At 40.8% G+C, this 26,296-nt stretch overlaps 1 long non-coding RNA gene across 1 annotated transcript in view; it reads left to right on the plus strand.

Moving 5' to 3' along the window:
• The window catches only part of LOC131381535 (uncharacterized), a 31,607-nt gene extending 16,059 nt beyond the window's left edge, over positions 1-15,548 (plus strand). Inside the window, exons 2-3 of the long non-coding RNA XR_009210350.1 lie at positions 9,136-9,215; positions 15,430-15,548. This is a non-coding gene — a long non-coding RNA (uncharacterized LOC131381535). The remainder of the gene's footprint in view (positions 1-9,135; positions 9,216-15,429) is intronic.
• The last annotated feature ends 10,748 nt before the right edge of the window (positions 15,549-26,296 follow it).

The following is a 26,296-nucleotide window of genomic DNA, read 5'->3' on the forward strand; positions in this document are numbered from 1 at the left end:
AGATGATTTAAATTACACTGGAGGATGTGCACAGTTTATATGCAAATATTATGACATTTTATAGAAGAGACGAGCATCTATGAATTTTAGTATCCATGGGGGTCCTGGAACCAATTCCCCATGGATAACCAGGAACATCTGTGGCAGATGTCTTCGCAGATGTAATTAAATCTTAAGATAAATGCAGTGACTTGTAGTTTTAGAAGAAGAGAAAATGCAAAGAGACACAGAGGAGAACACCATATTGAAGATGGAGGCAAAAACTGGAGAGACACATCTAAAGCCAAGGATTATTGGCAACTACCAGAAGGAGGTAGGTAAGAAAGAGATTCTCAGAACCTCCAGAAAAACACAAACCTGAAAAGACCTTGATGTCAGACTTCTGGCCTCTGGATTGTGAGAGAATAAATTTCTGTTCTTTAATTCCACAAAATTTTTGATAATTTATTATGGCAGCCCTAGAAAATGAGCACACAATGTTTTTGATTTCTAGTATTTAAAAAATTCTTTCTTAGCATTTCCATCTCTTTGCTTACATTACTTATTTCTTCTTGCGAGTTGTCTATTTTTTCCCATTAGAGCTCTTAATATTAATTGCAATGATTTAAAAAATACGTGTTTGATAATTGCAACACCCATGTCATGTCTGCGTCTGGTTCTGATGTTTGCTTTATCTCTTCAAACTGTGTTTCTTCTTGCCTTTTGGACTTGTCATTTTTTGTTGAAAACTCTGCATGTTGGATATAGGAAATGAGGTAAATAGGCCTTTCATGGGAAATTTTATGCTAATTTGGCAAGGGGTTGGATTGTGTTTAATGTTGGCTGTAGCTGCAGGTGCCAGACTTTGAATTTCTTTAGCGACCTTGTTTTATCTCCTCTGTTGGTTTTGGTCTTACCTAGGTACTCCTCATCAGGAGGGGTCTGCACTTCGCTGCTCTTTCAGCTGTAATCCATTCTTTGTACAGGAGCCCTTTTGTTCTGTTGGCAAAATGTGGGGGAGGGGAAGCATTTATAATCTTACGATTAAATCTCTTTCTTTTAATAGAACTGTGTCTCAGGGCTGTGACCTTCGTAGGTGTTTCTTAGTTTTTCTAACCTCCTTGACTTGGGTGAGATAGGATAGCTAGAGGGGACTGGAGTGGGAAAAAATGCCCTTGCCCCAAGTGGAATAACACTCTGGTAAAATCCTCTGGCCTTTGTTATGAAGAATGCTGACAATGGTTCCTTTTTTCCTTTTCCCTGCCAGAATAACTAGAGGATCTTTCTTGGCTTTTCATCATGAAAACCAGGTCAAACTCCAGGAAATAAAACTTAGGAATGTGGCCCTTAGGAGGCTCTCATTCTCCTGCTAGTATACTCAGCACTGAACGATTGGCCAAAATTACCCTTTCAGTGTTGCTACCTGTTCATGACTCCAGTGACTTGTCTTCCAAGCAAACAGATCTCTGTTGAGATTTGGATTTATTCATCTCTCCAGGTTTCAAAGTGATAATTTGCCCTGAGATCTCAGTTCTCTGGTGGATCCAAGACGAGTCACTGATTTCAGTTTTTTTCAGCCTTTTCTTATTGTAAAGATGGGAGTGATAATTTCCAAGTTCTTTACACGTTAAAGCTGAAACTAGAGGTGATTCCACCTCAAAGTCTTTTTATTCTCACGACAAACTACGTATCTAGTGAGGGCAAAGTAGAGACGTTTTTTGGACATGCAAGGACTCAGATATTTTACCTCTAAGAGCTACTGTCTGAAAATAATATATATACTTCAGAAAAATTAAAACGAATTTCAGACTTCATTTCTCAGAAGATGGAGTGGCATACTTTTTCCTATTTCCTCCACCAAGTACAACAAAAAAATCTTGGACATTATATATCAAACAAACAGAGGGAGACTCTGGAAGCTGGAGAAAAGAAGGTAGACCAGCTAAGGACCTCAAGAATTTTTTTGTCTCATATATCTCAGTCTTGGAATTGAAGAAGCTGACAACCCAGTAACATAAATGGAACAGACAAAAAAGGCCCTGACCAAAGCCTGCTCTGTCTAGCCAATGGACTGGAAAGTCAGCCAACTGAGACAGGAAACTTTTAGACAATAACTGCTCTACCTGAGCCAAATACCACAGGAAAAAAAACCTGAGGCCCCACCTCCACCCATGCCAGCAAAGAGCATCGTGGGGAGCCCAGATTTTCACCTTTGTCAAGCTGTAATGAGGTAACCCAATACTCTACCAGGATGGTGTCAGAGAAGGGTAAGTAGAGAGCAGAACTTTCACCACCATTCTATGGTAATGAGACTACATTTTTTCCCCCCACCCTACCCATGTGTTAAGGAAGCCATGTGGTGAACAGCAATAAGGCACTCCAGTTCTTCCTGAACAGGACAGTATCCATGGAAACCTAGTGGGGAGATGGGGTTCCCACTCAGCCTAGCAATAATGAGGAACGCCCTTTATCGGGTGTCACTGGAAGCCATGTAGGAAATTTGGACTTTACCCCCACTTGGCAGTAATAACATTTGGTGCTCCCCCATCCCATGCCAGAGTGATGCTGGAAGAAGCCAACTAAAATGGAATGTTTAAATAAGAACCAGAGTCTTATAATATTATAACCAAAATATCCAAATTTTAAGTGAAAATCATCTACACCAAGAACCAAGACATTCTCAAACTGAATGAAAAAAGACTACCAATAGATGCCAACAAAATGACATGGATATCAGACTTACCTAAATTTGAAAGGGGCCACTATAAAAGTACTTCAGTGAGCATTAACAAACATACTTAAAGGAAATGAAAAGATAAAAAGTATGAGCAAAGAAATAGAACGTGTAAAGAAGAGCCAAATGGATATTTTACAAGTAAAATATATAATTAGCGAAATAAAAAGTTCAGTTGGCAGACTCAGTGGCAGAATAGAAGGGACAAGGAAAAATGAATGAAAATATTTATATCTCCTCTATAAAGTGGGTAATTTCTATTGTTAGGATGTTCCCAGCACTTTGGGAGTCCAAGGCAGGTGGATCACGAGGCCGGGAGATCGAGACCATCCTGGCTAACATGGTGAAACCCCATCTGTACTAAAAATACAAAAATTAGCTGGGCGTGGTGGTGTGCACCTGTAATCCCAGCTACTCAGGAGGCTGAGGCAGGAGAATCACTTGAACCCAGGAGTCGGAGGTTGCAGTGAGTCGAGATCACGCCACTGCACTCCAGCCTGGAGAAAAAGTAAGACTCTGTCTCAAAAGCAAAAAACAAAAAAAAGGGCATAGAAATGACCTTGTCTGAAAAACAGAGAAAACAGACTAAAAATAAAAATGAATAAAACTTTAGGGACCTGCGAGACTCTAACAAAAGATCTAATTTTTGTGTCATTGGATATCTAAAAGGAGAAAAAAAGAGAGCAGGGCAGGGCTGAAAAAGTATTCAAAGAAATAATGGTTGAAATTTTTCCAAATTTGGCAGAAGACATAAATCTACAGCTTCAAATAGCTAAGCAAACTCAAATAGAATAAACATAACTAAATCCATATAAAGAAGAATTAACATCACTAATACACAATCTCTTCCAGGAAATACAAGAAGAGTTCACACTTCTCAATTCGTTTTATGAAGTTATTTTTCAATGATACTAAAATCAGACAAAGACAATACAAAAAAAGAAAATTAAAGACCAATATTTGTAATAAATATATATGCAGAAATTCTTAACAAATTATTAGCAAATAAATTCAGCAATACATATAAAAATGACCACATAGGCTAAATTCCAGGGATGCAAGGATGATTCAATATTTAAAAGTCAATCAGTATCATCCATCATTATTAGCAAGCTAATGAAGAAAAAAATCACAGTCATATCAATTGATACAGGAAAAGCACTTGATAAAATTCAACACGTCTTCATGATAAAACTTTCAGAAAAGGCTGGATGCGGTGGCTCATGCCTGTAAACACAGCACTTTGGGAGGCTGAGGTGGGCGGATCATGAGGTCAGGAGATCAAGACCATCCTGGCCAACTTGGTGAAACCTTGTCTCTACTAAAAATAAAAAAATTAGCTGGGCCTGGCGGTGCGCGCCTGTACTCCCAGCTACTCGGGAGGCTGAGGCAGGAGAATCACTTGAACCCGGGAGTTGGAGGTTGCAGTGAGCCGAGATAGTGCCACTGCACTCCAGCCTGGCGACAGAGTCAGACTCCCTCTCAAAAAAAAAAAAAAAAAAAAAAACCTCTCAGAAAATATGGATAGAAGGGAACTGAACCTGATAAAGAGCATCTACACAGAACCTACAGCTAATGTTATAAATAATGACACAAGATTGGTACATAGATACCATGAAACACTATTCACCAACAAAAATGATCAAACTGTGGATATATACAATTAATTGGGTAAAGCTTAGAGAAGTGTGTTGACTGTAAAAAAATCAAATTCCCAAAGGTTACATACTGTATAACTCCATATGTATAACATGCTTAAAATGACAACATTATAGAAATGGAGAACAGATTACTGGTTGCCACGGGTTAAGGTGGGAGAGAAGAGTGTGGCCATAAAAGGGCGACATGAAGGATCTTTGTGATGATGGGAAATGTTGTGAATCTTAACTGTGTTAATGTCAATATGCTGGTTTTGATACTGCATTCTAGTTTTGTAACATGTTACCATTGGGTTAAACTTGGTAAAAGGTACCTGGGAATCTCTCTGTATTATTTCTTATAACTGCATATACATCTATAATTATCTTAAAACACACCAACATGGCACATGTATACATATGTAACAAGCCTGCCCATTGTGTACATGTACCCTAGAACTTAAAGTATAATAAAAAAAATTAAAATCAAACATTCAATTAAAAAAAGAAATCCAAGAAAATTACAGACATGGATATAAGAAAAAGTGGACACAACCCAGGAATATGATAGAAAGAAATACCAGGATGCAATAAATGCAGCAGATATGGAAATAAGTTAGTCCACACTAAAACATGGAGTAGAAAGATCCCTGGAAAATATGTCCAAGAAAAAAATGATATCCTTCAACCAACAGAGGGTTGAAGACACTGAGTGATCTTAGTAATACAGTGAAAGTATACCGTTTAATTTTTATGCATATATATATTTAAAATATGCTGCTCTGTTTCTACTCCTCCAAAGTTTTGATAATTACTTTCTCCTTTGAGCAGAACATGTTTAGTGATTTAGTATTACAGTGTTTTCTCTGCTGGTTCAATTATATACTTCATGGCTTGCAGTGAGTAGTATATACATCATCATGTGTTAAAGCTAGCTATTGGCTTTCAGTTTAGAATCAACTTATAAGCAAAGCATGAAGCCTTAGTATGCTTTTATCATTAATATAAATGTTACAAACCTTGACATTGACCATATAAAGTTAATGACATGTTAGAATGAGGGGCAGATGGGAGGCAGGAGTTAGAAGGCTATGAGGAGATATTAAGTCAAATGTATCCTAACTTCCTCATCCTAACATATTGTCTAAAGTTAATGGGTCAAGACCTTGTGTAAAGTCAATGGTTTCAGGACTAAAAATTCATAATTTAGACATGTGACTATAACTCATAGAATTTAAAAAAAGTGGCTGGCAGAAATATCAAAGAGTATGAGAGGTGGTATAAATGAATTAATTCCTCATTTTTCAAAGCGTGCGGTTAGTACCTAATGCTTCAAGTTATCAAATAAGAAGAATAAAGTATGCAAACATTATAATATTAAGGAGTAAGTCAGTAAGAGCTACACAAAAGAAGCATTTATGTGTGGTTACTTCTGAGTAGTGGGACTCTTGGTTGCAGAGAGGGAAAGAAGACTTATTTTTCATTTTGGGCCATTTAGTACTACTTGAATTTGTGCTACTATATGAATAATTTCTTTTTTACAGTTATAATTATTGTTATTAAAATAGAAGTGAAAACATTTCCATAAAGATTTCCAAGATCTTGAAAAAAATTTATGTATAAGGGCCCAAAGTCAAAGTATTTGACATGTAGATTTTGGGAAGAAAGTTTATCATAAATTCATAGTTATTTTAGCCCTCAAACAATGTCAGTAGGATGGATATTCTGACTTCAGAGTTAACCTGAGGATTTGAAAATTCTTCCCTTCCTCACCATGATATACATCAGTATATGGAGAAGCTAAGCAGATATTCATATAGACCTCCAAATAAATCAATCCTTTGAAGATGCATACTTTAAGGCCAAAATCGAAATGAATTTGATGCTAAAAATTGAGACAGGTAGGAGGAAGATCTCTGGCAGGGCTCATTCCTAATTCCAGAGAAAGGAAAGGCCTGTCTTCTTTAGTGTGGTCAGCTTTAGAAGGCTAAGGTGTTGCATAAGCATCACTGCATGAAGGGGAGAATCTATATACAGTCAAGGTTCCAGCAGGCCCCAGGGAATGAGAGAGATGGAGAGAGACTGCTGAAGACTCTACCAAGTGGGCGTAAGTGATGGGTCCTAACCTGCCCAAGCAGATAAGTGACTCCTTCTCTATGGGGCAGGCTGGGTGAAAGGATAGTAAAAAGGACAATCACTTTCCCCCAAGTTCTTTCAAGAGGAAAGACATTTCTGTTTTAAAAGCCTAGGCAGGAATCTAGGGAAAGAGATTGGTTCTCTCTGTGTGCTGTGTCTTAAAGCTCAACTGGGCCATTGTCCATAGTCATTGTATATAAATCAGCTAAATTAATTGGCAGAAAACATTCATTTCTTTCCCCAGAAAAAAAAACCTTAATAAAGAAGAGCTGAATATTTAAAAAAAATAAGAATAGCTAAACTAGAACTGGAATTTAATATGCCATATTTTTTTTATCTCAGGCTTGAATCAACCAAACTTGAGTCAGTTAAAGATACTGCTCCAACCTTTTTATTTTTGAGGTGGCATTGACACCACCACCAAGGAAGAGATCTAGATGTTTATTTTTATATTTTAATCTAGTAAAGGAAATGTAATTAGATAGTAGTTATTTACTTAACACCACTAGATTTGGAAGGTCAGCTCTCAAAATGCATAATTCAAGACCATTACCTAAATGGAGAGGTGATGAAAAAAAGATTTCTATTGGGTTGTGTATAACATTAAAGCCTTTTATATACTTTTAAATATTAATTACTTGGGTTGATATGATAAATAAAAATATGTTAACATTTAGGACAGGAAAACATTGATTTTCAAATAGGGATGGTAAATAAGTTTGTCTTACATGTCAACTTCAGTCAAGTGTTAGCGGCTTACCGAACAGTGTGTTGAGAAGGATTCTGAAGCCACATCTGGGATTAATTACTTATGCCTACCAAGGCTGGGAATGGATAGCATAAATGTCATGTTATTTATCATCTATGCTTTGGGAGAACCACATGACATGATTGCATAAACTGTTTTCTGACATTAGATTCCAGATCAGTTTCCTCATTTGTAAGATGAGAGTTAGACTAGATAAGGGGTTTTCAAACTGTGGTATGAGGGGCTTCAGTGTGATGAGGGGGATTGGGGAAGCCCAGGGAGCAGGTTCTTGGCTTACTATTCCTTTTTTCAGTCAGAGAAGTTTCATTTTGTATGTTTTACCGACTGGCTTTCATAGCAGCTTTTGGTTGAACAAGAGTTTTTTAGCTAAAAAGAGTTTGTAAAAAGTTGTTCTGTAAGATTCCATTAATTATTCTGTGGTCTCCTTTATTCACCCCACCCTCCCGCAAGGTACTGGCTATGCAGAAAAAATTCTCAGAGGTGTAGCATTTAAGTTGGGCCTTGAAGGATGAGTAGGAGTTCTCTGTGTGTGTGGGGTGTGTGTGTGTGTGTGTGTGTGTGTGTGTGTGTGTGTGTGTGTGGTTAGCGCTGTATATTAGTATTTCTAAATGATTTATAAACAAGAGATCAATCAAGATAAATTCAGAGAGACCTGTTACTGGCTGCGCATCCACTGAGGATGGCCCTCAATGCATCACCAGTTTGGTGGATTTGCAAATGCCTAGAGTTATTCTTAGAGAAAGGCTGTTCTAACATCAGATGTATAAACCAAAATCCAAGTCTATTCACTTGCAGAGAATATTATACCTACCAATTTCTGGATTATTTAAAACTCTTCCCCAGATCCATGAAGCTAAATTGGTTATCAAAAGACTATTTGGTGAGCATAGAATGGATGCTTTTGATAAAGCATTGGAAGGTCATTGGAAGGTATGTGAATCTCCCTGGACCAGGAAAGCATACACCTCTGTCATCTGCTAGGCACTGTCTCTGCCTTGGCCAGGCCAATTTAAACCTTCACAGCTTATCAGCTTGGACTCTCTTTCTAGATGCACAGAGGCTATCTACTTTAGTATCATCCTGTTTTTGGCAGTTGCCTAGATTTCAGCTTTCCTTAGGTGCATCTGAGGCCCGAGGAACCTCCCTGTCTCTGATTACTTTTGAGTGTTTCCAGAGCCCCTGCAGCTGGATCCTAGGCTGGGGTGGGGCTGCTGCTATCCATCCTGTGCTGACTTCACCCAGTCCCCTTTGAGAAGGTGGCTTTATCTCTGTGTTCAAGAGGCACCTTATTGTTTCTTTATGTTTGGCTCTCAATCTTTCATGTTGCGCTCTTCTCCTTTTCCTGTAAAAAATCAAAAGTCCACTGTGATCAGCCGACATGTTCGCTTTCCTCTTTCAGAAGCCCACACGCACTTGGGCCCCAACTTTGGTTCCAGCTGAGCCAAGATTGAATATGATGGTGGCTGGAGGGCACTGCTGCCCTGATTGTTCTTGGAATACCTGAACACTCTCCTCTCTCCCAGGAATAGAAAACCTACTCTAATTCGAGCAGTTAAGCCCATTTAAAATCAGAGATGCAAACTCTGCCTTATAAATTTTGATGGGGCTGCCGTCTCGTGGAGCTTTGTGTGCCATATGTTATAAGGTATAATTATACAATTCTGGAGTTCAGGGTGAAAACATTGACTACAATTTAAAAGGGAATTAGAGACGGCCTGTGTTTGGCAAAAGTTTCCCCTGACTGGGAGACAGCAGATCTGGTTGTCCACTTTGAATAAGGGCTGCTTCCATTTAGAATCATACTTAGCCTCCAGTTCCTGTGGGATGTTGACACATGCATTCATTGAACATTAATTTATTAAATATTCATGGTATTTCAGGCACTGGGCTGGTGCTGTGGATATACAGATGAACAAGATGGGATTTCTGCCCTCCTGCTGTTCAAAGTCTAATGAAGAAGGTAATTAGAATAGAATAATAATAACAATTATAATCAGCACATTGAACTAACATACACTGTGGGATGTAATCAGAAAACAGCTCTCTTCCTTCCCTCCAACACCCATTTATACCTACTCTGTAGGGCTAGATGAATCCAGGAAACAAATTTTGAATGAAATCCAGGAAAAAAAATCTTATGTCTTTTGTGATCATGAAAAGACCTTCTAAGACCTTCCATGTGTCAGTGTGACATGAGCATATACCTTGATTAGTGATTCCCTACCTGATTCTCCCTTGATGTGTGTGAATGCATTTTGGTTCTAACTGGCCACTTACAGCTCCTTCCTCAGCTCTTAGGCATTTCCAACTTATTTTCCTGCAGTCATCATTGACAGTGACATTCATGGGTCCTCTTGCTGGCTCCTTCTTGCATTTGGCCTAGATGTGGCCAACAGGAAACACTCAGGCCTTTTTTTTTATGCCAATAAACCCTTGGGACCCAGGCCAATGAGGTGCTGCATCCCCTCTCCACTAGCAGAGGGGAAGAGTCTGTGGTTTTAGTATTTCCCAGGGCTGAATCAGACACCAGGCCCATCCAAGTAGTCCTTATGAAGCCCCTTTCCCCAGCTTGAGGTGAGGGGCACCCTTACCCTTGGGAGGGTAGACCAAAAGCACACCCATGGCATCTTAAAACAAACCTTTTTCCCCTGGGAATGGTGTACTTATGATCCCTTTCTTCCCTCGGGATGAATGAAGGCTAGGAGTTGCAAAGTGTCCATTTACACCTTCTTGGCCAGTCCTGCTTGGTGGCCTCCACGTTCACATTGGAATGTGGAAATAGTTGTCCTTTTAATGTTCTAGCACACAATAATAACAAAATAAAAAAATACTGGTCATACTTACAGGATGCTTTATATGACCCAAGTACTGTGGTGAGAACATCATAAGAATTACCTCAGTACAGTCCTACAGACAGTTACCTATATGATCTTGCTGCAGTTAGGGAAAAGAAGGTGTACAGAGGTTAAGCAATTTGCCAAAGGCCACGCAGCTAGTAAGTGATGAAGCCAGACCAGTGTGCAGAGAAATCACATTCAACCTCGTGGGCCGGAAATGCTTGTTCTTCCCCCTCACTTCCCCAGCCCTCTCTGTCCTTCAAAGCCTCATCCAAGTACATCCTTTTTAGAAATTTCCCTGGTGACTCTGACCATGCCGCATTTTCTCTTCTGAACTTCTGTCTCTACTTGTCATGGACAGTTCGCTAATTGCTTTATGCGGATTAATCTGCTTCCTGACTTAGAATCAAAGTGTAAGTAAGAATAGAGTAGTCCCCCCTTAGCCAGGGTTTCATTTTCTGTGGTTTTAGTTACCTGCCATCAACTGCAGTCTGAAAATATTAAATGGAAAATTCCAGAAATAAACAATTCCAGAGTTTTAAATGGTGCATCATTCTGAGTAGGCCGATGAGATATTGAGCCTTCCCACGGGGAAGTGAATCCTTCCTTTGTCCAGTGTCTGCATGCTGTTTACACTCCCTGCCTGTTAGACACTTAGCCATCTCAGTGATCAGATCGACTGCTGCAGTATAGCAGTGTTTGTGTTCAAATCACCCTTGTTTTACTTAATAATAGCTTCAAAGTGCAAGAGTAGGAATGGTGACAGCTTGAATATGCCAGTGAGTGCTTCCTTTAAGTGAAGAGGTGAAAGTTCTCAACTTAAGGAAAGAAAAAAGTCATATGCCAAAGTTGCTAAGATCTATGCTAAGGAATGAATCTTCTATCTGTGAAATTTTAAAGAAGAAAATAGAAATTCATGCATAGTATATACAGGGTTTGGTAGTATCCAGGGTTTCCACCATCCACTGGGGGTCTTGGAATGTATCCCCTGTGGATAGGGGGGACCATTGTACAGACATCTCCTGAAGAACAAGTGACAGCTCAGCCCCCATGACATCTGAATCCAACCAGACCAAACCGATGTTTCTCCGCAGCCAAAGCCACAGACCCAGTGAGGCATTGTTCTGGCTCAAATGCACACAACAGTTTACATCACCAGGCAGAACACTTAGCTAGGCCTCTAAAATGTCTGTTCCAATTTGTGTGGCTTTATTTTTTTTTAAGTATTTTTATTATTTAAATTTACAGATAACATTGTATGTTATCACATATATAATATGATGCAGTGTGTGTGTGTGTGTGTATATATACACACACACATCTTGGAGAATATATAGTACATATATACCTAGTATATATACCATTGTGTGCATATATGTACATCATGATATATACACATTATGGAATAGTTGAACATAGCTGATTAGCAAATACATTACCTCACATAGTTATTTTGTGGCAAGAGCACATAACGTCCTCTCTCTTTACATTTTCCAAGAATAAATTATATGTGTATTAACTATAGTCACCTTGCTGTACAATAAATCCCTTGAAATATATTCCTCGTATCTAACTGTAATTATGTATCCTTCGACCAACAAGTCCCCATTTCTCCCTCTACAATGACTTTACAATTTTTCTAAAAAAAAAAAAAAAAAGAAACTCATGGTTTTCTTGGAAGAGAAATGGTTTGCCTCAAAGAGGTATTCAAATCTCCAAATCTGCTAAGGCAGACAACTGCCTGGAGACTGGAAATGAAGTCCTTTTGCCTGGATCTCTGTTCACACCAAGGGCCTCCTGTGATGCTGGTACAAATCCTTTCACACAAGCCAAGAGCACCTTGGGAAGGGATGAGGCCCAGGGATCTGGCCAAGACTGGGTAATTTATAAAGAAAAAGAGGTTTAATAGACTTACCGTTCCACATGGCTGAGGAGGCTTCACAATCATGGCAGAAGGCAGAAGGCAAAAGGCAAAAGGCAAAAGGCACATCCTTACATGGTGGCAGACAAAAGAGAATGAGAGCCAAGTGAAAGCAGAAAACCCCTTATAAAACTATCAGATCTCGTGAGACTTATTCACTGCTACGAGAACAGTATGGGGGAAACCACCCCCCATGATTCAATTATCTTCCACCAGGTCCCTCCCACAACACATGGGAATTATGGGAGCTACTATTCAAGAAGAGATTTGAGTGAGGACACAGCCAAACCATATCACCTGGTGTCTGCAGAACTAACTTCTTGCTGAAATCTTTCAGATCCCTTCTTTCACTCTCTACGAACCTCTGCCCTCTGTTCCTGCTGCCCTCTCACTCTCAGCAGGAAACAAAGCCAGCAGAAGGCACCTTCTTCCCATGCAACTGACTGCTTCCATCTCTCCCACCACTGTTCCTGTTATAACGGAGGAATGTCTCTCCTCTTGCCTTGGGCTGATTCCACCATCTGCAAACTGAATTCCATCCCTTCTTCCCTTCTCTCGGACCTGCTGCCAATGATGATCTCCTTCCCTCTCATCTAATCAAATTGCTCCCTCAAATACGTTCTCCCACTGCCTTATGAAAACAACTGTTTTCTTTGTTTTGGCATTAGAAATAAAAAAACAGCCAAAGCAACAGCATAACCAGAAACAAACACACCCAACAATCTCTCCTCAACCCCACATCCTTGCAGCACCGCACTCTATCTTCCCTCCCTATGGAGCCCACTCCAATCTGGCTCCTGCCCTCATTAACCACTTCCCCTGAGGAGCTCGGCCGCAGCACCTTCAGGCCGCTAAACCTGATGACGTCCGGTCCCCACCTTCCTTGCCTTCTCAGCTCCGTTCACTCACCACGTGCTTCCTGTCAACACACTTCTCCTTTGGACTGTTCTGACCCCACATTCTCATGGTTGTCCTCTCGCTGCTGCTCCTTCTCTCCCTCCTTTGTAGTTAGATCCTTCTTTACCCAGCCAGGTGATGCTTCTCTAGGCTTGGTTTGGGGCCCATCTCTTTTCTTGCACTGTCTTATTTCCCTACATGGTTTCATCCACACACTTCAGTTACCACTTATTCAGTCCCAGATTGATGTCTTCATTTCAGAATCCTCTTGTCCAACCTCTCTCTTGACATCTTCATTTGGATGCTTCAAGGTCATTGTGAATTCAGTAAGTCCCAGGAGAGACTGAAACTCATTAACCCTCCCCTCCCAATCCAAACAAATGGGTTTTCTTCCAGAGTTCTCCATCCCAGTTAACATATCACTATTCATTAGTGTAACCCAAATGATCCAGTAGTTTTCTGTCTTAGTCCATTTGGACTGCTATAACAGAATACCATAGACTAGGTAGCTTTTAAACAACAGAAATTTGTTTTTCATTGTTCTTGAGGCTGGGAAGTCCAAGATCAGGGTGCTGGCAGGTCTGGTGTTTTGTGAGGGCCTGCTTACTGGTTCGTAGACAGGTTTCTTCTTACTGTATTCTCACACGGTGGATGGGGCAAGGCAGTTCACTAGGGCCTCTTTTATAAGGGCACCAATCTAATTCCAGAGGGATGAATCCTCATGACCTAATGACCCCCCAGAGACCCCACATTTTTGTTTTTGAGACAGGGTCTCACTCTATTGCCCAGGCTGGAGTACAGTGGCACAATCACGGCTCATGGCAACCTCCATCTTTTGGGCTCAAGTGATCCTCCCACCTTAGCCTCTTGAGTAGCTGGGGCTACAGGCATGGATTATCCCATCAGGCTAATTTTTATATATTTTTTTTGGTAGAAACAGGGTTTTGTCATGTTGCCCAGGCTGGCCTCAAACTCCTGGGCTCAAACGATCCACCCGCTTTGGCCTCCCAAAGTGCTGGAATTACAGGCATGTGCCACCTCTTAATACCGTCATCCTAGGGGTTAGGATTTTAATGTATGAATTTGGGGAGACATAAATATTCAGCCTGTAACATTATCCTTGACAACTGTTTCACCATTACTCCCCATGGCCAATCCTGCAACAAGCATGAGGATTTTACTCTTGATGTCTCTCCATCTCTGCAATTCTTTTCATTTCTTTCCCTCTGCTCCCACCACCCACCACACCACAGTCACCTCTTTCCTGGTCTTCCCCGATAGCCTGCTACTTGCATCTTCTTACACACCCCTGCCTTGCCCCTGCTGATTTCCATAGTACAGCCAGAGCATTTCGTAAGTAGACATCTGATCATGTCATTACTCTTATCTATGCTCCCCACCCTGCCCCAACACTCAAACTAACTTGCTGTTGTTCTTATAATAAAGGCTGAAAATCTTCATAGGGCTCATGGGGTCCTGCATGGTTGGTTTGCCTTCCCAGGCTCATTTTATACCAAGATCCTCCTCACTGTCAGTGTAGCAGCTAATTTACCTTCTCTCAGTTCCTTGGACATACGATGTTCTTTCTCTCTATATCACTTCTATCCTCCCAGCCTGGAACATTCTCTTCTTACTTCTCTCCCCTCTAATTAATTCTCATTTTCTTTAGATCACGACTCCACTGTTGCTTCCTCAGAAACCTCTCTGCCTACGTCAGATCTCCCACATGTCCCATCCTAAACCTATGTAGCTTCATAGCATTTAAATGAGTCATGACATCACATTTAGTGATTTTATTAATATTTCTGTTCTCCACTATACTTTGGACTTCTTGAAGGCAAAGATTGTGCCTATGTCTAGTGTTGGTGCATGATAGGTGTTATATTAGTTTGACTAATATATATTGAGCCCCTATTATGTACCCTGTAAATTATTACTGCCATTGGATATACTACGAAAGATGGGGTGGATCCAAGATTTTCAGTCCTGAAACGTCTAGAATTTTGGGAGCCTCTTTAAGAAAAATAATAACAGATTATGGATATGAAATGCCTGCAGGCCCCTTTGAGAGAGTCCCTGCTATTCAGGGCCATGAAGCTTAAGCTCATTAGCTTTATGACGCATATGCCTCTGCACAGAAATAAACTACTTTTGCAAAAGTAACTCTTGGCTGAGTTGGGCTGGATTCAGCTGCTGAGAAAAGAGGGTTTGGCTTTACAGCCAGAAAAGGTCTGGAGAAAGCAGAATCAGGAGACAAAATGCAGATTGGTTATTTCAAAGTTACTTTCCTTTTAAGGTGAAAACAGAGAGGACTTTTAAATTAAACTGACTCAGGTTGACTGGGATCTCCTGGTTTTTTTTTTTTTTTTTTTTTTTTTTAAAGCTGACCCATTTCAAAGTTCAGTTTAATTATGTGGCACTTAGCACAAGTGACTCCATTCTCCTTGGGTCTGATGCTGGGGCCTCAGGCAGGTGGTTAATCCAAACTAATGGCCTCCCATAAAATTTGTTGAACACAGGTGTTTTTACAAGAGGCACACAAAAGAGAGACACAGAGAAGATAAGAAGACTGAGGCAGAGATCGGAGTGATGCAACCAGGAGCCAAGGAATGCCTGGATCCACGGGAAGCAGAAGAGGTAGGGTCCAGATTCCCCCCTAGGGCCTTGAGAAGGAGCTTGGTCCTGCCACACTTTGATTTTGAATACCTCACCTCCGGAATTGCAAGAAAATCAATTTCTGTTGTTTTAAGCTACCAAATTGTGATAATTTGTAATGGCAGCCCTAAGAAACAAACAGAGAAAGTATTGAAATTGGAGAATTCCCTGATCTCCCTCGCAGGACATGAGCCAGGGATGTGTCTAACCTGGTTGGTTGCTGCTGCTGCTGCTCAAACCTCTGAGAAGAGGGAGAGCACAAAGATGGGAAGGTACAGGAACCGGGGTGAGGGCTTTGGGCTCCGGCCCCACGGTAGTGTCTAAGGGTAGATGTCTGCTGCCCCAGCGTTATAATGCTCTTTTAGCTTTGCTGTCTGCAGATTGCTCAAGTGTTAACCACCTCAATGGACCCTCTTCCTTTTTGCAAGTGCAGTGGGTCAGTGTAACAGCTTTCTGTAACCTCAGCTCTTTCCTAGCATCCTGGAAGACTCAGGTCACACAGGGGCCTGAAGGATGAATGTGGAGGTTTTTATTGAGTGGTGGAGGTGACTCTCAGTGGGATGGATGAAGAGCCGGAAGGGAGGATAGAGTGGGAAGATGATCTTCCCCTGGAGCCTGGCTGTCCTGTGGCTGAACCCCTCTCCAGCTGCCCCCAGCTGAACTCATCTTGCTGTTCAGATGTTCCTCCTCCTCTCTTTCTCTGCCGCTTTGTTCCGTTCTGTTCATCTGTTTTTCTCCTTGTCTTCTCACCTGCTCATCTGCCTCTGGAGCCTGGGGTTTGGAGTTTATATGGGTACAGGATGGGGGCGTGTTGGGCCAAAAGGCAACATTTTGGGTGCGAAAACAGAAATGCCTATTTCCACGTAGGCCCACGGGTCTCCAGGCTTGAGTGTGGGGCCTTTGCTAGGGAACCACCCTCTTCTACCCAGTATTTCCCTCTCCTGTCCGTATCAGTGTCTCAAACTCCAGCTTACACATAATATTTTCAACTCCCTTTTTCAGTCATTATTTTTGCCAGCTTACAGAGTGAATGTGTGTGTCTGAACTCATAGAAAGAATATCAACAATATATACTTCATAATTTTCATTTGCGTCAATCTCTACTCACAGAGTTATTTTCTCAGCATTCCTGAATCTGAGGGAGAGACATTACAGTATGCTGAGTAGAAAGCAGACATTCCCAGGAACTGGGAGTTCTGTTTGCTGAATCTATAAGAAATATGCTGCTATTCAGCATATTCAGCTGCTATTCAGGAAACACACTAATACTAATTACTATTTGGTAACTATTTGATAAATTTAATTATTTTCATGTGGTGTACCTGGCAATTACTTACATAAACAGTAGTTTAATCATTGTCTTGTTGAACCTGAGCGAGTTAGAGAAAACGCCACACTTTGAGATGAATTAAGAGTCTGTTTATTTAGCTGGCGGCCAAGAGACAGCTAACGCTCAAAATTCTCTCGGCCCCGAAGAAGGGGCTAGATTTTCTTTTATACTTCGGTTTAGAAAGGGGAGGGGGGTCCAGTTAAAACAATTTTACAGAAATAAAGTAGGCAAAAAGTTAAAAGGATAAATGGTTACAGGAAAGTAAACAGTTCCAGGTGCAGGGGCTTTAAGACTATTACAAGGTGATAGACTGGGGGCTTTGGGCGTTATCAATCAGACGAATTCCTGGGAATTGCGGATATAGCTCGCCACAGTATCTTATCAGTTAATTGCATTCTTGTATGTGCTGGGAGTCAGCTTGCACAAGTTAAGTCCTTGAGGAAGGGGCTGCCAGTGGAAGAGCCAAGAAGGAGTCTGTCTGGCTCTCTTAGCTAAGGGAGAGTCAATTCAGGTGGAAACAAGGCTAGGTGATTAAAGGAAAAGGGAGCGTCTAAAAACAGGCTTAGTAAAAAGAAGGTTGGGCATTACAATCTGATGCATCTTGCGGAGATTTTGGTTTAGCTGGACCAGGGATTATAGCTCTTATGATGTGAGATTGGAAGATACAAGCTGCTTTTTCCGGGGAATGGGTATCGAAGTCAGGATGGAAGATGGCAAACTCCTTCCTTTGCCTGTCACCATCCGCATGGAAAGAGTAGTGATAAATCATTGTAATAACAGTGACAGTGTACTGTCAGCTTGGAATTCGTCTGATTGATAACCAAGATGTCAGCTTGGGGAGGGAATCCAGATGAATTTCCCTTTTCAAGCCATCAGTTTTAAGCAAATGAGAGGCCTAAAGCAAAGAGTAAAAATAACCAAGAGAATGACTCTAGATATAGGAAATATTAACTGACAGAATTTCCTTTTTTCTGCTTGCTCTTCAAGGATGACTGGACGCTGTAAAACCTCATTAAATCAAAGGTTTTACATCTGCAATTTCTTTTCAGTTCCAACAAGGGCTACGCTTGAAGCTTCTGATTTACCTCTGCATCCCCAGTGCCTGGCACGTGGTAATAATAACGATAATGACAACCATCATAAACATTTGTTGCACATTTACCTTTTAGTCTGGCCATATTCTAAGTGCATTGCTTATAATTTATCCTTAGAACAACCTACGAGGCAGGTGATCTTCTTATTTCCATTTGCACATTGAAGAAACAGGTGCAGAGAGGCAAAGTCGGTTGCCCAAGCCACACTGTTAACATGAGTGAAGGTGGCATTTGAACCCAGGTGGTGAAGCTCCAGAGCCCTTGACATTTCCAGCTTAAGAAAGATCGGAAATACTCAGTGAATAACCACAATGAACTCACTCTTGCTGAGCACTTACAACATGTCTGGCCCTGTTCTGTCTTTTGCATGTGTCTACATATTTAATATCTATAAGTACATATTTATAGGTACTCTTTTATATCTGATTTACATATAAGAAAACTGAGGCACAGGGCAGTTTAGAAAATTGTCCAGATTTTATATTAATAGCTATTATGTGGCAGTAGCAGGTTTCCAAGCCAGAATATCTCACCTAGTCTCTACGCTCTTAATTACTAAGCACTACCACCTCTCCTGTGAACACATTATGAAATGAATCTTCATCATAGCTGTGGGGGAAAGAGCCCTCCTGAAAATAATAATTGCAGTATTGCAAAGGCAGTTTAGAGGCAACGGGAATGTTTTTTAGAAATGCGGAATCTCGGGCCCATTCAAGACTCATTGAGCCGGAATCTGCATTTCAACAAGTTCTCCAGCTGATTTAGTTCAAGCTGACATCTGAAAAGTGCTTCTCTAGACCAGAGTGCTCTAATTTTGGTGCATCTCGGAATCATGTGAGGAGTAGAGATGTTAATTTATTTGGCCTGGGGGTGTCACCTGAAAACTGGGAGTTTAAAAGCCCTCCCAGGTGATGTTAATGCACAGCCAAGGTTGAGAACAACAGGTATAGAAACCACAGTTTTGGAGTCCTTTGTCCCTGTAATTATTCAACAAATAACACCCTTCAATATAGCACTCTTCAATAATACAGGCACTCTTCAATAATACACTCTTCAATAATAACACTCTTCAATAATACAACAAATAACACCCTTCAATATAGCACTCTTCAATAATACAATATATTCGATAATACTAGTGAGTAATACGACTAGGTAACAGCAACCAGACACAGTCCCTGAACTTGGAGAGTGAGCTGGGCAAGTTACTTATCCTCTCTGAGCCTCAGTTTCCTTATCTGTGAAATGCAACATACAGCTTTCTGCTGCATGATGACGTTTCTGTCAATGATGGGCCGCATATGTGAGAGTGGCCCATAAGATCACAGCGGAGCTGAAACATTCCCATCCTCTAGTGATGCAGCCATCATAAAGTCCTAGTGCAACACATTACTCGAGTGTTTGTAGTGATGCTGGTGTAAACAAACCTACTACACTGCCAGTTGTGTAAAAGCATAGCACATAGAATTATGTACAGTTCATAATACTTGATAATGATAATAAACTGTGTTACTGGTTTATGTATTTACTCAATTTTTAATAGTTATTTTAGAGTATATGCCTTCCACTTATTAAACAAAATGTTAACTGTAAAACAGCCTCAGGCAGGTCCTTCAGGAGGTATTCAGAGGAAGGCATTGTTATCATAGATGACATCTCCATGTGTGTTACTGCCCCTGAAGACCTTCCAGTGGGACCAGATGTGGTGATGGAAGACAGTGATATGGATCCTGACCCCTTGTTGGCCTAGGCTAATGTGTGTGTTTGTGTCTTCGGTTTTCACAAAAATTTTAAAAAGTAAAAAAACAAAACAAAAAAACAAAAAATTCTTAAAAAGAGAAAAAACTGAATAAGGATACAAAGTAAGAAAATATTTTTGTACAGCTCTGCAATGTGTTTGTGTGGCTTTTTTTTTTTTTTTTTTTTTTGACACGGCGTTTTGCTCTTGCCGCCCAGGCTGGAGTGCAGTGGTGCAATCTTGGCTCACTACAACCTCTGCCTCCCAGGTTCAAGTGATTCTCCTGCCTCAGCCTTCCCAGTAGCTGGGATTATAGGCATGCACTACCAAGCCCAGCTAATTTTGTATTCTTAGTACAGATGGGGTTTCGCCATGTTGGCCAGGCTGGTTTTGAACTCTTGACCTTCAGTGATCTGCCCACTTTGGCCTCCCAAAGTGCTGGAATTTCAGGAGTGAGCCACCACACCCAGCTGTGTTTGTGTTTTAAGTTGTGTTGTGATAAGAGTTGAAAAGTTGTAAAACATTTAAAAGTTTACAAAGTAAAAAAGTTACTGTAAGCTAAGAATTTATTATTGAAGACAGAAAAATGTTTTTAAAATTTTAGTGTAGCCTAAGTGTATGGTGTTTAGTCTACAGTGGTGTACAGCAATGTCCCTGGTCTTCACTTTCAGTCACTGCTAGTCACTCCCTGACTCACCCAGAGCAACTTCTAGTCCTGCAAGCTCTGTTCATGGTAACTGTCTTATACAGGTGTACCATTTTTAAATTTTTTATACTGTATTTTACTGTACCTTTTCTATGTTTCAATATATTTATTTGCACAAAAATACCACTGTGTTACAATTGCCTACAGTATTCACTACAGTAACATGCCATACAGCTTTGTAGCCCAGGAGCAATAGGCTATAACATATAGCCTAGGTGTGTTGCAGGCGATGCCATCTAGGCTGTGTAAGTACACTCCATGATGTTTGAATGATGACAAAATCCCCTAATGACACATTGCACAGAATGTATCCCTGTCATTAAATGACCCATAACTGTACTAACCATAGGTTGGAGGACTGTCTGTCCACATCACTTTCGGGATGAATTTCTGCCCATACATCTTGCTGAGTAGGTAGCTGACTTCAGAATGCCACCTTCAGTAAGGCCACAGCTGATCGGATGAGGAGTGGACATCTGACTAAGGCCACAGCTGATTGGATGAGGGGTGGACACTTGACTAAGAAGTAGTCAGTCTGTGGACTGCATTGCTATAACTTGTGTCATTAGCAAACTAATGATTTGTTAGCTGTGTTCTGCTGATAGGAGCATAGCCCTGGGTGGTGACAGAAGGATGGAAAAACCCAAACAACAGCTAAAATAAGAATTAGGCAAATAAACTATGGGGTAACAGAAAACTCAAAATTGGAGAGAAAAACAGCCAAAACCCTGGTCAGAGTGACATGTCCATGACTCTTCTAGACAAACCTAAGTAATAAGAGAGATAAGAGAGAAATAAATAAGTAAGAGAGAAAGTTTGGGTTAGTAACCACAGGTCCCTGAAATGCCCTCCTTTTCCAGAATATCTAATGATTATTTCACCCCCTAATTTAAGGAGAAGCAGGAAAATATCAAGCAACAATATCATCAACAGCAAGAAAGGAAGTGTTAAAATTAGCTACAAGGACAAAGATAAGCCTGGGCTGATAAGACCTTAGGTAACAGGATGGGGGCTAAGCTGATTGAAACCAGCTGAAGTCCAACATGACATTGGATTTGACCCATGTCCTACCCCAGACATAATTATACACTCATTACTCTCCTAAGTCACTCACCCACCAGTGCCATGACAGATCCGACCATGCCCATATTTAGTAGAAAAACGGGTAGCACTCCAATTCTAGGAGATCTCCACCTTTGTCCTAGAAGCCCTCATTATTCCATCTTTTAATTAGAAGAGCTCATTAAATTAGAAACCCAAACTCCACTGTGTGCAACTCATTCTCCCAAGTTCACTCACACTCCTACTCGAGTGGGTACTTCGACTTTGCAATAAAAGCTTCTTGCCTTTCGCTTTACTCTGACTCATCTCTGAATTCTTTCTTGTGATTATGGCAAGAACCTGGAACACTGGCTGGGGCTGGGGTCTCACTAGCATCTGGAGACCCACCTAAGCCCTCCAGTGATATTGTAACCGGTAAATACTCTTTCCTAGACCTGGGTTTATGACTGAGAGGATACCCATAGTTCATGAGAGCTTGTTTGCTCCCGAGTGAGCTGACCTTTCTGAAGCTGACTTTCCCAGGATGCCTTGCAGGAAGATGTGTGCCTGCAATGTACAGCAACTGGCTGGGCAGGTGTCTGGAGGACAGCATTTCGGCTTTAATGGGCAGACAATGCAATATGGCTTACTTGTCTCATTCTTAAGGTTTTCACACACCAATTCAGCGGCATTTATATCAGAAAGATTATTGATGTTCACTCTAAAACAATATGGAGGTAAATACATATTGTCTACTCAGGGCCCCATATAGTATCAGGCATATTTAAATCCCTGTAACGTTGCAAGGGAAATGGCATTCCCCACAATTCCCTCCAATTCCCCTTGGAATCTGGTATGAAGGAGGCATCTGCCCAAGTTCACAGCATAAATCCACGCACATCTGATTCCAGAATCTGTGCTCTTTTCACAACCATATGATATCTTCATATGACTCACACTGTGAATTCAGGTCTGTCTGATTCTGGAATCCATGCTCTTTTCACAACCACATGACACCTTCCATACTTTTCAGTTTGACTTCTTTAATTTATGCTTTTAACAGCTGATTACCATTTTGCTCTGGAGAATTTCCTAAGGATTTTTTTTCCTGCTAAGATAAGTTTTCAGAAAAGTGAGAATGTACATCATTGTTATGACCCAGAAAGGTTGTCCTCTTTTTTCCTCGGGGATGTATTTACCTATTACTCTAAAAATTCTCCTAGAAATGGAAATTACCTTAACTTTACGCCAAATTAGGATCAGTTCTGTGCTCTGTAATTTTTTTTTCCTCAGGCTTTTTATTTTTACCTTCACAGTGATATCATCTGAAGGCATAGAAGGCCGTCTGTGTGATTTGAAGAACGCTAGAGGCATTTGATGGATTGCCATAATTCTGGAAATTTTTTATCAAGGAATTCTATATCCCTGTTAATGCCAATGTATTGCATTGAAGGTGAATCTATTTCACTGTTGGATTAATTCACTGGACAGAGTAACTAGCTAATCATTCAAAAAACAGAAGACTAGATAGAGAAGTTACAATTAAGTAGAGAGGTGCTGTCCAAAATGGTAGTCATGGTTACGTATGGCAACTGAAGACTTGGCATGTGTCCTAGTTTGAATTGAGATATGCTGTATGTGGTTGTAAAACACACATCGGATTTCTATAACAACAACCCAAAACGTGAAGTATTTTATTAAATGTTTTATATTGATTGGATGTTGAAGTGATAAAATTTTGGACATAGTTATATAAACAGTATTTGCGTTAGTCTGTTTCCACACTGCTTATAAAGACATACCCTAGACTAGGCAAATTACAAAAGAAAGAGGTTTAATGGACTTACAGTTCCATATGGCTGGGGAGGCCTCACAATCATGGTGGAAGGTGAAAGGCATGTCTCACATGGTGGCAGACAAGAGAAGAGGGCTTGTGCAGGGAAAGTCTCATTTTAAAACCATCAGACCTCATGAGATCCATTCACTTTCATGAGAACAGCACGGGGAAGACCTGCCCCCAGTTCAATCATCTCCCACTGGGTCCCTCCCACAACACCTGGGAATTATGGGAGCTACAAGATGAGATTTGGGTGGGGACACAGAGCCAAACCATATCAGTGTTCAAATGAATTATATCTGTTGTTTTTAGTTTAATTTGGCTACTAGAAGATCTAAAATTCCATATGCAGCTTGCACTATTTTTCTACTGGACTAGGCTAAACTACAGCATGTAGGCAAAGCCTTCACGCTCTCTCTCTGTCTCTCTCTCCACCATGGGAGCAAGCCCTTGTAGAGCTAATGCTATGACAGAGTTGGTGGTAGAGCCCAGAAAGAATGAAGGGAAGCAAAGAAATGGCAAAAAAAAGTGTTAGAAATGTGTTCTATTTCACATTTTTGCTATTGTATAACTTAGTTTTTCCAAAGGGCAAAAGCTCCTGTTGTATATAAAACGTAGTATTGAGAAATATACTCGAGTTTTTTCCCATTATTTCTGCTGCAACAGAACTCAGCTATCCCCAGAATTTAACCAACACTCCAGCTGATGGTTTACTGGAGACCCCATGGCTCTCTGTTGGCTGCTATGGTGGGCTGGTGCTGAAATTAAAGACTGTTGAGAATGCATTCTCTCCTGAGGCCCTAGGAAGAGCTTCTCAAGTAGGATGGGGTGGCTGTTCTGATGTGATCCATGTGCTCTGACCTGAGTCAAGCCCACTGGACACTGACACTTCCAGGTCAGAGCTGGAGGTCAGGCTCAGCTCTGGGGAAGGCCCAATCCTAACAGGACTGCTTGGAATGGGTCTAAATATTGGCTCCAATTTCTTGCATGTTCTCTAGAAGTCTTCAGAACTTCCTCCTAGGGCTGGTCTGGACTGAATCAGAGAACCCCACAGCAATCCTGGAGATAACCTAGGCTTGACAGTTTGGGATGTGTGTGGGTGATTTCAGACAGGTTGCTAGGAGCCTTTTTGGCTTGGCTTTATATACATCTTCAGAGGTATAAAGTTAGGTTACTAATATAAGGATATACTCTTCCTCAGACATATAATATACTGACATTTGCTCTTATGGTATAAAGATGAGGGGATGATTATTTGCATTAACCTGTGATGAATCTTTTCATAATTTTAAGTGATGATTGCAGTGTTCAACACTTTAGTTTTGAGTTAAGCAAGGCCTATCTAACCAGCTGTGATGGTTAATTTTATGTGTCAACTTGACTGGATCAGAAGATGCCCAGATAAAAATTATTTCTGGGCTTTTGAGAATGTTTCTAGAAGAGATTAGCATCTGACTTGGTGGACCCAGTAAAGCAGATTACCTTCCCCAAGGAGGGCTGGTGTCATCCAATCTGTTGAGGCCCTGAATAGAGCAAAAGGCAGAGGAAGGAGAAATCTGCCTCCCTCCCTTTTTTTCCTGTTTCACTTCTTGAGCTGGTGCATCTCATCTTATATCCTGCCCTTAGACTTGGGTTTATACAATTGGCTCCCTGGTTCTCAGGGCTGTGGGCACAGACGAATTACACCAACTTTCCTAAGTCTTCAGCTTAGGGAGGGCAGATTGTGGGACTTCTGAGCCTTCATAATCGGTGAGCCAATTCTTTACAAAAAATCCCTTCACTATATGTTTGTGTGTGTGTTTGTGTGTATCCTATTGGTTTTGTTTCTCTGATGATTCTTGAGTAATACACTAGCATGATGGAAATGATTTGGCTCTATGTCCCCACCCAAATCTCATCTCTAATTATAATCCCCAGGTGTCAAGGGAAGGACATGGTGGGAAGTGATTGGATCATGGGGGCAGTTTCCCCCATGCCGTTCTCATGGTAGTGAGTTCGCATGAGATCTAATAGTTTTATACGCATTTGGCAGTTCCTCCTTCATGCTCTCTCTTGCCACTGTGGGGAGACATGCCTTGCTTACCCATTGCCTTCTGCCATGATTGTAAGTTTTCTGAGGCCTCCCCAGCCATCTGGAACTGTGAGTCAATTAAACCTCTTTAATTCATAAATTACCCAGTCTCATGTATTCTTTATAGCAGTGTAAAAACAGGCTAATACAATGATATAAACTTATTTGCTACGTGTTTCAGCTATCTATTGCTGTAGAATAATTTACCCCAAAGCATAGCGGCCATAAACAACAGCCATTTTATTTCTCAGGATTCTGTGGACCAGGAATTTCATTAAGCCATAGCAAGGAGAGCTTGTTTCTCTCTGCTCTGTGATAGCTAAAGTCTCAGCTGAGATAGCTCAAAAGGGGGTTGCTGGGATGGCTTGACTATAGCCATTTGATTGGCAACTTAGTTTTTGTTTTCAGCTGGGATTCATGGTTTTCTTTGGCGTGATTTATCCATATAGCTAGTAGCTTCTTCCTAGCATGGTGGTCTCAAAATAGTTGGACTTTTTACACTGTGGCTGGCTTATCCCAAGTGAAATTGGAAGTTATTGGGCCTCTTAAAGTTTATGTTCTTACAAAAGAGAAACAATCTTGACATGGAATGCCGGCTGGGTACTATCAGCTAAACGGTGGTGTTACTTGGAGCTGTCCTTGTATTCACTACTAGATCGTGTTTTTGTTTGTTTTTTCTAGTAAACATAAACATTTCTACTGAAGAATGACATCAGACAAAGTTATTCGGTGACAAAGATAGAACAAAGATCACTCCATAATCATGTCCAAATACAGAAGAAACAAGAACATTATGACTAATATGAATGACTACTGCCTCTTTACCAATTATAATGTGTCTCATTCCATTCTTTCTGCCTTCTAGATAAACATTAAGATACCCAATCACAGAATTACTCCCACTGCCTGGCAGC

This window comes from Hylobates moloch, unplaced genomic scaffold (genome assembly GCF_009828535.3).
Source record: "Hylobates moloch isolate HMO894 unplaced genomic scaffold, HMol_V3 SCAFFOLD_16, whole genome shotgun sequence".
Lineage (NCBI taxonomy): Eukaryota > Metazoa > Chordata > Mammalia > Primates > Hylobatidae > Hylobates > Hylobates moloch.